Genomic DNA, 14,628 nt, shown 5'->3' with positions numbered 1-14,628 from the left:
ATACAGGCATGTCCGATACGCTTCTTTCTTTTGTTTAATTATAGGCTACAGATAAGCAAAATATTAATTGTATCAAATGAAACCCCCATGAAGTGACAAATCTATGTCAGGTTTTCCACGACATGTGAAATTAAAGCCGACACGCCTTAAAAATTATTATTTTTAAACTTAAACACAATGTTACAGTAAGTAATACATTAATTTAATTGCTATATAGGGCTGCACGGTGGTCGAGTGGTTAGCGTGCAGATCTCACAGCTAGGAGACCTGAGTTCAATTCCACCCTCAGCCATCGCTGTGTGGAGTTTGCATGTTCTGGACTGGTCGCCGGCCAAACAACCATTCACACCCGCATTCATACCTATGGATAATTTAGAGTCACCAATTAACCTAACATGCATGTTTTTTACCCAGAGAAAACCCACACATGCACAGAGAGAACATCGAAACTCAACGAAGAGATGGTCAAGCAGAGATTCGAACCCAGGTCTCCTGACTGTGTGGCCAACGTGCTAACCACAGGCTGAGCCATTCGACTTCCTGGCATTTTTGTTTACACATTTTGCCTGGCTCTCACAAAAACAATTTCATTCATTCATTCATTTTCTACCGCTAATCCTCACAAGGGTCGTGGGGGTGCTGGAGTCTATCCCAGCTGTCTTCAGGCGAGAGGCGGGGTAAACCCTGGACTGGTTGCCAGCCAATCACAGGGCACATATAGACAAACAACCATTCACACTCACATTCATACCTATGGACAATTTGGAGTCGCTAATTAACCTAGCATGTTTTTGGAATGTGGGAGGAAACCGGAGTACGGAAGTATGGAAACTCCACATAGAGATGCCCGAGGGGGGAATCAAACCCGAGTCTCTTAGCTGAGTGGTAGTGGTAACCACTCGTACTCCACCATCCAGGCGCTGCGCAGACCATTCATTCATTTTCCACGAGGGTCACGGGGATGCTGGAGCCTATCCCAGCTGTCTTCGGGCGAGAGGCGGGGTACAACCTGGACTGGTCTCCAGCCAATCACAGGGCACATATAGACAAACAACCATTCACACTCACATTCATACCTATGGACAATTTGGAGTTGCTAATTAACCTAGCATGTTTTTGGAATGTGGGAGGAAAATGGAGTACCCGGAGAACATGCAAACTCCACACTGAGATGGCCGAGGGTGGAATTGAACCCTGGTCTCCTAGCTGTGATGGCTAGCCACTCATCCGCTGTGCAGCCCCACTAAAAAAAAAATAATAATAATAAATAAAAAAAAATGCAGACACATGCAGCCCACTACCACAGCTTCAAAAATAATGCATGTTAAGCTCAGGTTACAATGAATTCACACCAGACTGGACTCAATAAGGTTGAGTGATGACACTCATGGAGAAGATTATTTGGTAGGAAATATCGTCTGCCACCTACAATATGTGCAGATCTCGGGGGGTGTGGGCTTAGCGTGGCGATGTCAAGCCGAGCCCCTCGCTGTGCGCTTTGCATACTCAAGCGGGTGGTCCTCTGCGCACTGTCAGTATTTCCTGTCTAATTGAACTGAATGAGATCGGAAACTCGGTGTTTCCACATCCATCTCTTATCTTTCAGTACCTCCCAAATACAAACACACACACACACACACATACACAAACGCCTATTCCTGCATACACAAGATAGGATACCGGCACAAACACTTATTTTTACACACACATAAATATACACACACTGCCCTCCAGACCTGTCATTCTAAGGTAATTACCTGGCCTCACTAACTGACAGGGTTACAGCAGCTATAGACGCAGGGCCTTGGGAGATGTTAGCCTATATTTGCACCACACACACACACACACACACACACACACGGCAATGCAGCTCCAGTCCAGGAAGGCACAATAAATATGAATGTCGGTCAGGTCCGCTGCCTCTACCCATTTTTAATTTCTTTCTCTCATCCCGGGGGGGAATCTTAATGCAGCCGCACACAGCTAATAACGAAAGGAGAAAAGAGGAGGAGGTAAACCATTCGGAAGTGCATCCAGCACAAGTATTGACCTCCATGTTGTACCTCGGACCTGCATCACAACAATGAGCTATTGAACAATTTAATCGTGTCAAAGTTCAATTAAAAACCTTTTAAAGATGGCTGCATCCGGTGATTGAAACATTTTCAACTGGCGTGTCCTAAACCAGTCAACGCCTCCCATTATACACTGGATAAATGGGGACAAGCCAAGGGGAGAATGAGCGGACCATGACCTTGAGAATGAATGTGTGTGTGTGTGTGTGTGTGTGTCTGTGACAGTTACCCCTTTTGGACGACAATGGCCTACATTCTCGAAGAAAGAAAAATGATGATACCGCATTTCTATAGGTGAACCTTGAAGGTCAAACACTGTTCCAAATAGGTATACATTTCGCCCGCGGACAATACGGTATTACTTATTAGTAACATGTGAGCCTATGTTATCGTATTTTCTGTACTATACAAATGTAAAAGTGATTCCATGGGTGTTATATCATGTCAAGATGGCTCTGTGATCCTTCTATGGCGTAATTATGAAAATATCCCATTCAATTACAGCCATTTTTCAAAAGCCGTTTCTCTCAGTAACGGCCATTTTTGATGATTTTGACTACATCTTTTGGCTATATTGGCATGGTATATACCAACCTCAATCGGAAAGACTTTAATAACCAGCAGTAGAACATACTGTAGGTCAGTTTCTGCAGACATTTAGCCATATATATTTCGCTAAAATGTATAAAAATATAAACTATGCCACAACATAAACAACACAAGAAAACACCATGTATTATTTACAATTTTCACATTTGGAACAATGGTTGTTTGTCTATATGTGCCCTGTGATTGGCTGGCCACCAGTCCAGGGTGTACCCCGCCTCTCGCCCGAAGACAGCTGGGATAGGCTCCAGCACCCCATGCAACCCTCGTGAGGATAAGCGGTCGAAAATGAATGAATGAATGAATGAAAGGAACCGCGCTGCACGGTGGGCCAGTGGTTAGCGCACCGGTCTCACAGCTAGGAGACCCGAGTTCAATTCCACCTGTGTAGAGTTTGCATGTTCTCCCAGTGGGACTCCGGTTTCCTCCCACATTCCAAAAACATGCTAGGTTAATTGGTGACTCCAAATTGTCCATAGATATGAATGTGAGTGTGAATGGTTGTTTGTCTATATGTGCCCTGTGATTGGCTGGCCACCAGTCCAGGGTGTACCCTGCCTCTCGCCCGAACACAGCTGGGATAGGCTCCAGCATCCCCTGCGACCCTCGTGAGGATAAGCTGTAGAAAATGAATGAATGAATGAATGGAACGGCACTGCACGGTAGACCAGTGGTTAGCGCACAGGCCTCACAGCTAGGAGACCCGAGTTCAATTCCATTTGCATGTTCCCCCCGTGGGTTTTCTCCGGGTACTCCGGTTTCCTCCCACATTCCAAAAACATGCTAGGTTAATTGGCGACTCCAAATTGTCCATAGGTATGAATGTGAGTGTGAATGGTTGTTTGTCTATATGTGCCCTGTGATTGGCTGGCCACCAGTCCAGGGTGTACCCTGCCTCTCACCCGAAGACAGCTGGGATAGGCTCCAGCACCCCATGCGACCCTTGTGAGGATAAGCGGTAGGAAACTGTGTGTGTGTGTGTGCACACGTGTGAACGCATTTAAATTACCCTTCCTTGTGTAATGTCTTCAACGCTACAACGCACCCTTTTTCCCATGGGTGAGGGGGGGTGGGGGGGGGGGGGGGGTTGCAGTGAGATGTAGAAATGTATAAAAGAATTGAGAACCACTGCATTACACTTCCATTGCATATTCATTTTAAAACCTGATTTGAAGCTTTAACTCCATGTACATTCATATGTACATGAAAAGAAAACAAATATGGCTCCACCTGAGTGAACATCTAAAACGTCTAGGTCGCAAGGAAGAAACAAGCAGGCAAAGGAGGCGGGGGCTTAAGATGAATAAACAAACATCGATTTCTGTACAGGGAACATTCAGGTGCGGATGAAAGAGGAAACATATCCGAACTAATTAAGGTTTCACTTTCATACTTGGCCACAAATGCACATGATCATAAGCACCCCGGTGCAGCTTTTATCAACACATTAACATGTAAATTGCTCGTGAAGTCTGCGCTGCACCCACAGGTCCAGCAGGTCTAATCTGGAATAATCTGCTGATGCCGCCTATCTTCAAACTGAGGGGATGTGCATTTGTCAGCACAGCTCAGACTCAAACGGCAGAGGGGTTAAATATTTCATTTGACAGGTAAACGCAAATATTTGCAGGCTATGGCTTGAAGGCAACTATTCTGCAACATAATATATATATATTTTTTTTTTTTGTAAAACACACATGAAAGTCTACTCTTACGTTCAAAACCTTTTACCAAACAGTTGGAAAGATCTAGTTATGGAACACTGACACTGTAAGCTATGTCAATATATTGGGCTCAATATGATCCTGTGGAAAATACACTTGATTCCATTTCCAGTTTGCTATAGGACGAAGTCAGAGGAAGTACATTAACCCTTTTGGAATGGCAACCTACTTCCTGTATTAGGGTGCAAATAGCTTTTGGCCTCCGCCCTGCACGCTGTTATTGTATGATCCGTTGGCCCTGCTCAAAATTGCATGAGGTCCATCTAAAAGTAAAGCACCTTTCTCTCAACCACCTGTACACTGCCACCACATCGTTTCGTCGCTCTGTAAATTCATCTTAAATTCAATCTATATTCACCAAAGAAATGCCAAAGGAAATGACTATGTCACGTTATTTAAATATTCTGCTCCGCTGGTCAGTGGTGATCTTGTAGTATTTTCATGTTCTTTACTTTTGTTATCACTAAGACCCATTTTTGTGTCTTTGTTTATGAATGCATATATCACTAATTGGTTAACAAGTATTATTTTTCCAATAAAGGTGATCCTACTGTTATGTATGAGTACCATTCCTAAACTGTGATGTACTGTAAGTGGAGTTTGGCATTAATACACAAATCCGCTCTTTGGATTTCCGTTCTCATTGGGATGGCTGTGTCTTCCAGCACATGTTGTGTGCTGCAGTCTTTGTAGCAAAATTGAGAGTTAGGTATCCACTCTTCCGTCTGTGAATGATGCTAAGACTAGCGATTAGCGACGCGTTGGGTTAATCCGCAAGATAAAAATATTTTTTATGTTAGCTGCAACATTAATAATATCGCTGTAGCTTGGTTAATATACAAGTCAGTTATGTTCATGCTGCCGTTTTTTAGTTTTTTTTGGGAGGGTTTAGCGTCAAAATAGGTATTTCCCATGACACCCGTTGCTAGCAAGCTGATATAAACTTGTTTTCTTGCGCTGGAATGCATGGAAATGGGAAAGAAATTATCACGATGTGGGAGTTAGCCGCCATGACAGCTCGTTTAGTCGCCTTTTATGCCTCAGTTCCTGTTTCCATGCCCTTATTTTGTAGCCACTTCCTTTGTTGTTCCTTTCCGTCCTCTCACTCTTTACTCGTTTTACGCACCTGCCTTTAATTTTCTGTTCCTTATTTAGTTCAGGTGTTCAGGTTTTTTTTTTTTGGTTTGGTTGTCGTTTCTTTGCTGCTGCTTAGCACAATTATCATTAAAAATAATTTTTACCTGTATTTTGGTCCTGTTCTCTGCATCCTGGGGTCGCAACGCAACACCAACATCCCGCAACGTGACAGAAATATGTGATCACATAAGGAATGTGAATGAAAATTTAAAAAATCAGTTTTAAAAACTGTAGTTCGCATTCAAATGGCTTATTTTCCTTTTATTATGCCTACTACATGGGGTACTACGAGTGTTAAGGTGACTATGTGGGTGCTATTTTATACCTAGAGGGCTCTAATCATGTAATATTTGATTTATAAATAAGGAATCCTACATCGCGAAAATTCACTTATCACAGGCGGGTCTGGAACCAATTAACCACAATAAATGAGGGAGTCTATGAGTCTGAGTTTATGAGTCTTGTTTTGTAGTGAGTCACTGCAAAAGTAATGCCTGAAAATATGGATAAAAAGGGAATTCCTAATGTATGGTTTACCGAAGTGTCGTTTTCCTATTGCTTATTCATGGCAGCAAACAACAATTTACAGCCGACCGATGTTTTATCTCGTGACATCACAGTCTACGATGTCTGATGTCTTGAAGTACTTTTATGTGGCTTAGTGTCATTTTATTGTAGGCACACCTTCTGTGATATGCTATAAAAACGGAACGTGGCCTCGTACAAAAGACGTGCTCTTCTTCCAGCTACGGCACCAGCTCCTCAGTGCTCACATGTGACATGAGTCTGACCCTGTCGGGAACAAACATTCCGGATGGGTTAAGTGCTGCTCAGCACATCAAGCAGGATGATGGCTGAATTGTGCAAATCAATGGCTTCTGACAGCTGAATAATAATGACTGTTGAATAAACCATACGGTGTAGCATTAACGAGCAGTTTAATGCAAACAGACGTGTCTCATTAGAGACGATGTATGGGCGTCGTGGAATCACAAACACGATATATCCAATAAGACTCAACCACTACCCTTGAGCCGATATTTAAAACGGTAATTTTGGGTAAAGTGTACAAATTTTTTTCTGTTATTTCAAGCTCGTTCCTGCGCTCCTTTCAATTTCTTCAAAAGCCAAAAAAACGTTTTCTTCCACTGCCTCTGGTTGCAGGTAAGATGGACTCTACTGCCTCTACTGTATTCTACTATAGGATCTTCTGCTGAAACCACAGTCAGTTCCCTCTTGAAGGCCTTCTTAGCCTAGCACCCAACATATCTGTAATGTATGCATGCTTTCAGGAATATAATTTGTTTTTCCATTTGCCGTCAATTCTCGTTTAAACCCGTTGGGAATCCATTTTGCAGGTACAAATTACGGTACAACAAAGACTTTTCAAAGACTTGTAACAGAAATGGGGTTAAAATGACAATGGCAGCCTTTACAGTATTTAGAATTGGTAAGACTAAAGCTTCAAAGTCGTACAACTGTGGTTGGTTAACTGTCAATCAACATTATCGACTAGAGGTGGATCGAAATGGAAATACGGACGTTGCCAAATCAACAGCTTTGTTAAATATCCCCATTAAAAGAAGAGCACTGCTCATTTTTCTTGCTAGAATGAACGAAGCGACTCGTCTCTTGATGATTTTTTAGCAAGAAACCACAACCAAGACGAAAAGTTTGTTCAAAGTTTTTTTTGAAGGACTTTTGCCTTTTCAAAATGGTTGATTCCCCAAATGGATTTGTGAAACAAATCAGGGATGAAACTTGAACATTTCAGAAGCAATGCACGCTCTGGAAACAAGGTCAAGGCGCTGAGTTAAAGTTAAAGACGTTCTGTCTCTTGTGTCTTCCAACGTATAGGAAATTCCTTCTTCACGTCCATGGACCAAGACTTCCATGTACACATGCATCACTACTCCAATGGGGTAACACACACACACACACACACATTGTTGACAAGCAACCAAACAAACACAACAACATAATGTCTTTGAGGTTGAGATTGTGACGGTGAACTGCGCTAGACTGATTAAACCCGATCAACACGCCACCAACGGGATCGTGCACGTGGTCAACCACGTCATCACAACCGTTTCCAACAATGTGCACATGCTCATTGACATTGACGATGACCTGGAGACGTTGCATGTAAGCCCATCGCTACAAGATTCAAAAACCTCATATTTCAATCTCCCAATATTTTGGAGAACGAGGGTCAGTACATCATCTATGCTCCCACCAATGAAGCCTTCGAGAAGATCCCACCAGAGACCTTGAACAGAATCATCGGAGACCCTGTGTCTCTTCGAGGTAACAAGCAGGAAAATTGCTTGTTACCTCAAAGAGGTCTCAGGTGGGATCTTCTCGAAGGCCTCGTTGGTGGGAGCAAAGATGGTGTACCGACCCTCGTTCTCCAAAATATTGGTCAGACCGGCGGCAGCTGGACCTCATATTTCAATCTCCCAAATGAAAACGAGTGGCTCGCTGCCGCCGGTCTGACCAATATTTTGGAGAACGAGGGTCAGTACACCATCTTTGCTCCCACCAACGAGGCCTTCGAGAAGATCCCACCAGAGACCTTGAACAGAATCATCGGAGACTCTGTGTCTCTTCGAGGTAACAAGCAGGAAAATTGCTTGTTACCTCGAAGAGGTCTCTGGTGGGATCTTCTCGAAGGCCTCGTTGGTGGGAGCAAAGATGGTGTACTGACCCTCGTTCTCCAAAATATTGGTCAGACCGGCGGCAGCTAGACCTCATATTTCAATCTCCCAAATGAAAACGAGTGGCTCGCTGCCGCCGGTCTGACCAATATTTTGGAGAACGAGGGTCAGTACACCATCTTTGCTCCCACCAACGAAGCCTTCGAGAAGATCCCACCAGAGACCTTGAACAGAATCATCTGAGACCCTGTGTCTCTTCGAGGTAACAAGCAGGAAAATAGCTTTTCTTTCCGTTTGAACTATTCCACTGGTTCGCTTATTTTGGATTTGGTCCCCCACTTTAGGCCTGCTCAACTATCACATCCTAGAGAACATGCGCTGTGCAGAATCCATCGTCTCGGGGACGCTGATAGAGACGTTGCAGGGCAGAGTTCTGGAAGTCGGATGTGACGGAGACGAGATGACTCTGAATGGAAAGGCCATTATCACCAAGAAGGACCAGCTCGGGACCAACGGGGTCATCCACTACATCAACGAACTCAGGTACCGGAATAGAATAAAAGGACGTTATTGCTATGTCCATCACCAAACACTGAGTTGTAGACCCGGAGATGTCGCACTAAAACAAACACACACTGAAACCTTATGGACGCTGCACAAGCACACCGCGGCAAAGTACATTTCTCTCATCCAAGCTTTATATTCCTTCACACTTCTGCCTCACAGGCCAGCTGGGAGGTAGAGATAAGGCCGGTCTGGGGTACGGGCAGGTTAGCGAGCTACTGAGGGACACGGCCTCGCCCTTTCTGTGATGTTCTTATTGCCTAGAAGGAAGCTTGAGAACAGTACTGGCAAAGAATGACTGAACGGTACAATGGAAGGAGAGACCCATTTAAGTTAAGAGACTTGCATTTTCCCAGTTCAACTGATGCAGTAAAAGGTACAGATTCTCTTTTGTTGCTACCCAATTCCATTTTGCCGGATCTAACCGAGAACACCGTCCCCTGAGAGACGTTGGGAAAAAGACATGCAGTCATTAGGCTTCAATTTCCTTTGGTGGATGATACACAGGTCGAGGGCCCTTTTCATTCCCTATTATCACTTTGCTTATCCCTCCATTGAGGCATGAACACATCGATGTTCGCTCGTATTCTAAGAGCTAATGAAGTGAGAGACCTGTTAAGGTGTGCATGACGGCTGGGAAAAATAATAACAAAAGCGTTTGTCATGAAGGTGAGAAGGCTGAGTTGTACGAGAATTTGTGTAAAAGGAGACATGGGGAGTGACATGCAATCATTGGACAATAAAGCGTAAGTGGATGTAGTTGTTCTCTAATAACAGCCCAAGCAGAAAAGATGTCTTGCTGCGGCGGCGCTGAAATTACTTGCATGGCAAAGTAGGTATGCCCCATCCTTGCAATTCGCTCTGAGACAGCGTGAAATCATCAAGACATTAAACAAACACACTCAGGAGGCGCACCGGCGCTTCTATATATTGCACTTGCTATATAGGTAACTGCTTATATTATGTTAGAGGCCAGACTCTTTCAAGACGGAGTAGATACCGTGCCTTGACTACGAAAAGAAAGTTGCTCAAGTTACTTTTCTGGGTTGTCGGGTCAGACTACGCTTCATTTAAAAATGTGTGCAGTGATTATAAAAGAGGACGAAGTTGAGAAATAATTTCAGAGTGTTTCATAAGCATTGACTTGAGGCTAAAAGTGCAATGGGGCCTGAAGGAAACGTGTGGGCATGTGTTCCCGTGCTCGTGTGAATGTATGTGTGACGGAGTGAACATGAAGTGTGTGCGACACCGCCATGTTCTTCCGGTATCTGACTTCATCTGCACCTTTCTCATAGGCATGAAAGGACGGAGGAAAGTAGTCGGACAGAGGATGAAAATCTAAATTTGATGATGAAAAAAGCAGTTAAAATGGAATTTCTTATTTGGAGCGAACAATTGAGACAATTCAAGGTAAGCAACATTTGCTTGGCTGGAATATTTTTTTTGTCGTAAAATAAGAAATCAAATCTAAGTTTAAGCTATTTGTTCTTAATCACATAGCTAGATTTATCCAGCTATCCATTTTCTGTACTGCTTATCCTCATTAGGGTCGTCAGGGTATGCTGGAGTCTATCCCAGATTGGTCCCTGGACCCTGGATTGGTGGCCACATGTGCAGGGACAACCAATCACACCTACATTCATACCTATGGATAATTTAGAGTAGCCAACAAACCTAACATGAATGTTTTGGGAATGTGGGAGGAAACCGGAGTACCGGGAGAAAAAAACCCATGCAAACACAAGCAAACTCCACAAAGAGCAGAGATTCAAACCTAGGTCTTCCCAATCACCTGACTGTGTGGCCGACATGGTAACCACTCAACCACCTTAGCTAGATTCATTCATTCATTCATTTTCTACTGCTTATATCACAAGGGTCGCGGGGGTGCTGGAGCCTATCCCGGCTGTTTTCGGGCGTGAGAGTCAGGGTACACCCTGGACTGGTGTCCAGCCAATCACAGGGCACATATAGACAAACAACCATTCACACTCACATTCATACCTATGGACAATTTGGAGTCGCTAATTAACCTAGCATGTTTTTGGAATGTGGGAGGAAACCGGAGTACCCGGAGAAAACCCACGCATGCACGGGGAGAACATGCAAACTCCACACAGAGATAGCCGAGAGTGGAATCGAACTCGGGTTTCCTAGCTGTGTGGCCTGCGTAATAACCACTTGGCTAACTGTCATTAGCCAACTGTAGCTAGCTAATGTTAGCTACCGTAGAGGCAATGAGCACTAAATACCTATAAATATGAATTTAAAAGGCAAAACCACAAATTTGCTAGTAATATGTAATAGGAGTATAAATACCAAAAAAAACATAAAGATCACCTCAGAGTTCTTGAGCTGCAGTCTTTGCTGACCTCAAATCTCCATGGCGACCATTGAACTGTTCACCACTTTATTCCACAAAAACAGATGTATGGTGGCACCCCTAAATAATCATTATGTATTGGAAAAATATTTTGTATGTGTTGTTTCTACATATATTGGAACACTTTTAGTACCCAGCCATATCAAAATCCAATAATTGTGTTTTTTGATGCACCCTAACTAACGTATGTATGTGTAGTTCCTTATGTTTAGTCTAACGCCTTTGAACATCCACTTTTCCAGACACAGTAATGTTTATAGCGGTCTAGTTGATCAAAGTCCCCAAATAAACACAAATGCACACATTATGACCAAAAGGAAGTAGTCACTGATACAATTAATACAACTTTTTCAATACCCGAGAGTGTAATGGTGAATTAATGACTGATCAGCGAGAAAACATCTCTGATCCGTATGACCTTTATCACGCTTAATCACACCAGACATGTTGAATCCAAATCAGGATTGCGGAGAAATGGATCCTGACACGTTATGGCCGCTGATCATAAGATGTAAAATGAGCAAACAGCAGCCAGGCATCACGGAGACAATGAGTATTTAAAGGATGATAACAGCAAGATGGATGTACTGAGAAACAGACAGGTCGGGAGGAAGGGGGGTGATATGGGGGGGTCATCGAAACACAACTCCACAGTAATAAATCACAGAAATACAATATGAATTCATTACAAAGGGTGAATTGAAATGATGACTTCATGCATCGTTAGTGATGTCTGTGCCTAAAAGATGCGGGATTGCGTTCGCCAACACCGTAGCGCACCACCGGGCTTTTGTTTGCCCGCTTTGTGTCAAGCCTGCGTGATGGTTAAGACAAGGAGAGCCTTTGTGAGCAAATATGCGTGCACGTGCGAGGCCATTGTGGCGGGCGTGTGGAATAAACAACAGGCGGGGGTAACCTGGATTAATGCATCATTCGGACAGGAGGGCACAATTGGAGAGGAGGCCCGATCAACCCAACCAGGACAATGGGGAGGGGGGAGGAGACATTTTTTTTGTTTTTTTTTATGAAGAAAGCATACATGAATAATTTGTGTGAAAATAGAGCAGCTCAAAAATAAAAAAAGGTACAACATCTGGAAAGGACAGATATTTCCGAGATAAAAAGGAGACCTAGTAAGGGAATGAGTGGAAGAAACGACATATGCAATGAAAAGATAAGAAAATAACACACTGACCTTTGCCTGGAGTAAGACACAAAAAATATATTTAGAGATAAGTGTTTCATTTATGGGCGGCACGGTGGACGAGTGGTTAGCGCACAGACCTCACGGCTAGGAGACCAGGGTTCGATTTCACCCTCAGTCATCTCTGTGTGGAGTTTGCATGTTCATGCGTGGGTTTTTTCCGGGTACTCCGATTTCCTCCCACATTCCAAAAACATGCTAGCTTAATTAGCGACTCCAAATTGTCCATAGCTATGAATGTGATAGGCTCCAGCACCCCCGTGACCCTCATGAGGAAAAAGCGGTACAAAATGAATGAATGTTTACTGTTTTCTTCTCAGGCTACATGGTGGTCGAGTGGTTAGCGACTCCAAATCACTTTGTATTATCCCCGCACTGTTTTCTTTTTTATTCTTTTCTATCCCCTCCTGCTCCGATCCATCTTTTATGCCGCTGATTACTCCAAATTGGTATGAATGTGAGTGTACGTAAATGGTTGTTTGTCAATATGTGCCCTGTGATTGGCTGGCGACCAGTCCAGAGTGTACCCCGCCTCTCGCACCAAGACAGCTGGGATAGGCTCCAGCACCCTGCGACCCTCGTGAGGAAAAACCGGTAGAAAATTAATGAATGAATGAATGTTTTCTTTTTTATTCTTTTCTATCTCCTCCTGCTCCGATCCATCTTTTATGCCGCTGATTACTCCAAATTGTCCATAGGTATGAATGTGAGTGTGAATGGTTGTTTGTCTATATGTGCCCTGTGATTGGCTGGCGACCAGTCCAGGGTGTACCCTGCCTCTCGCCCGATGACAGCTGGGATAGGCTCCAGCACTGCCCGCGACCCTCGTGAGGAAAAAGCGGTAGAAAATGAATGAATGAATGAATGTTTTCTTTTTTATTCTTTTCTATCCCCTCCTGCTCCGATCCATCTTTTATGCCGCTGATTACTCCAAATTGTCCATAGGTATGAATGTGAGTGTGAATAGTACTCCGGTTTCCTCCCACATTCCAAAAACATGCTAGGTTAATTAGCGACTCCAAATTGTCCATAGGTATGAATGTGAGTGTGAATGGTTGTTTGTCTATATGTGCCCTGTGATTGGCTGGTGACCAGTCCAGAGCGTACCCCGCCTCTCGCCCCAAGACAGCTGGGATAGACTCCAGCACCCTGTGACCCTCGTGAGGAAAAAGCGGTAGAAAATGAATGAATGAATGAATTAATGTTTTCTTTTTTAATCTTTTCTATCCCCTCCTGCTCCGATCCATCTTTTATGCCGCTGATTACTCCAAATTGTCCATAGGTATGAATGTGAATGGTTGTTTGTCTATATGTGCCCTGTGATTGGCTGGCAACCAGTCCAGAGCGTACCCCGCCTCTCGCCCCAAGACAGCTGGGATAGGCTCCAGCACCGCCTGTGACCCTCGTGAGGAAAAAGCGGTAGAAAATGAATGAATTTTTCATTTATGTCATTGCAGCTAACTACTGGAATGGTTTGCTCCAATCAAAGCAAAACTGTGTGTTTGTGTGTAGGCTGAAGAATATTTACAGTCAAAAGGAGAAACGTGTTAGCCACCAAAAAAAAAAAAAAAACACAGAAAAGACACAATATGCACCCCACTATGCACCCCACTCCGTGTGCATGGGGAAAGGACAAAGCACACCAGCAAACACGCACACATGAATAGAACTCCCGCTAATGCAGCATTTCCCAGGGTCAATGGAGCCATTATCATTTAAATCTTGCTGTCGCAGCCCGATGTTAAAAAAAAAAAAAAGTCAACTTTCCCGTGCACACAAAAACACAAGGAAGTGGACGGCTGATGTCCTCGGAGTGAAGGCCAGATCCCAAACCTCAGTCCTCCATCACCAACATCACATCCAACCCTCCAAAGTGACAGGTCCACCGCCCTCCCACCCCGCTTTAATGGGACCTGGAGTGCACAACCGAACAAAAGGCTGACACACACATTTTCTTTCAAATACTGTAAGTTTCAATCATAAGGGGGGGCTGATGAGAGATCAGACTGACCTCCAGTCTGTCCTGCTTAGTCTCGCCCTCTCTCTCACACACACACACACACTTCTGACAATAGTTGTGCGTCACCAGTCACAAACCATCTGCCCTGCCAATCACCCATAGCAACATCACACCCCCACCGTTCAACCTCCTCCTTGTGACACCCTTATATAGGTTGATGGCGCCGTCTCTCCCATCTGATGTCTTTCTCCAGACGTCATATCTCTAGTAGTCCAGTACTCCGTTTGAATGTACTGCTGCACATTTCATATTTTCTAC

The 14,628-nt window shown here is 43.9% G+C and overlaps 1 protein-coding gene across 11 annotated transcripts in view; it reads right to left on the bottom strand.

Annotated features, from left to right (window-relative positions):
• Positions 1-14,628, bottom strand: part of LOC131131273 (serine/threonine-protein kinase BRSK2-like) — a 217,397-nt gene that overhangs the window by 155,519 nt on the left and 47,250 nt on the right. The window lies entirely within an intron of this gene.

This window comes from Doryrhamphus excisus, chromosome 6 (genome assembly GCF_030265055.1).
Source record: "Doryrhamphus excisus isolate RoL2022-K1 chromosome 6, RoL_Dexc_1.0, whole genome shotgun sequence".
Classification (NCBI taxonomy): domain Eukaryota; kingdom Metazoa; phylum Chordata; class Actinopteri; order Syngnathiformes; family Syngnathidae; genus Doryrhamphus; species Doryrhamphus excisus.
Note: the sequence above shows the minus strand (reverse complement) of the source record. Positions and strands in the feature narration are given on the sequence as shown.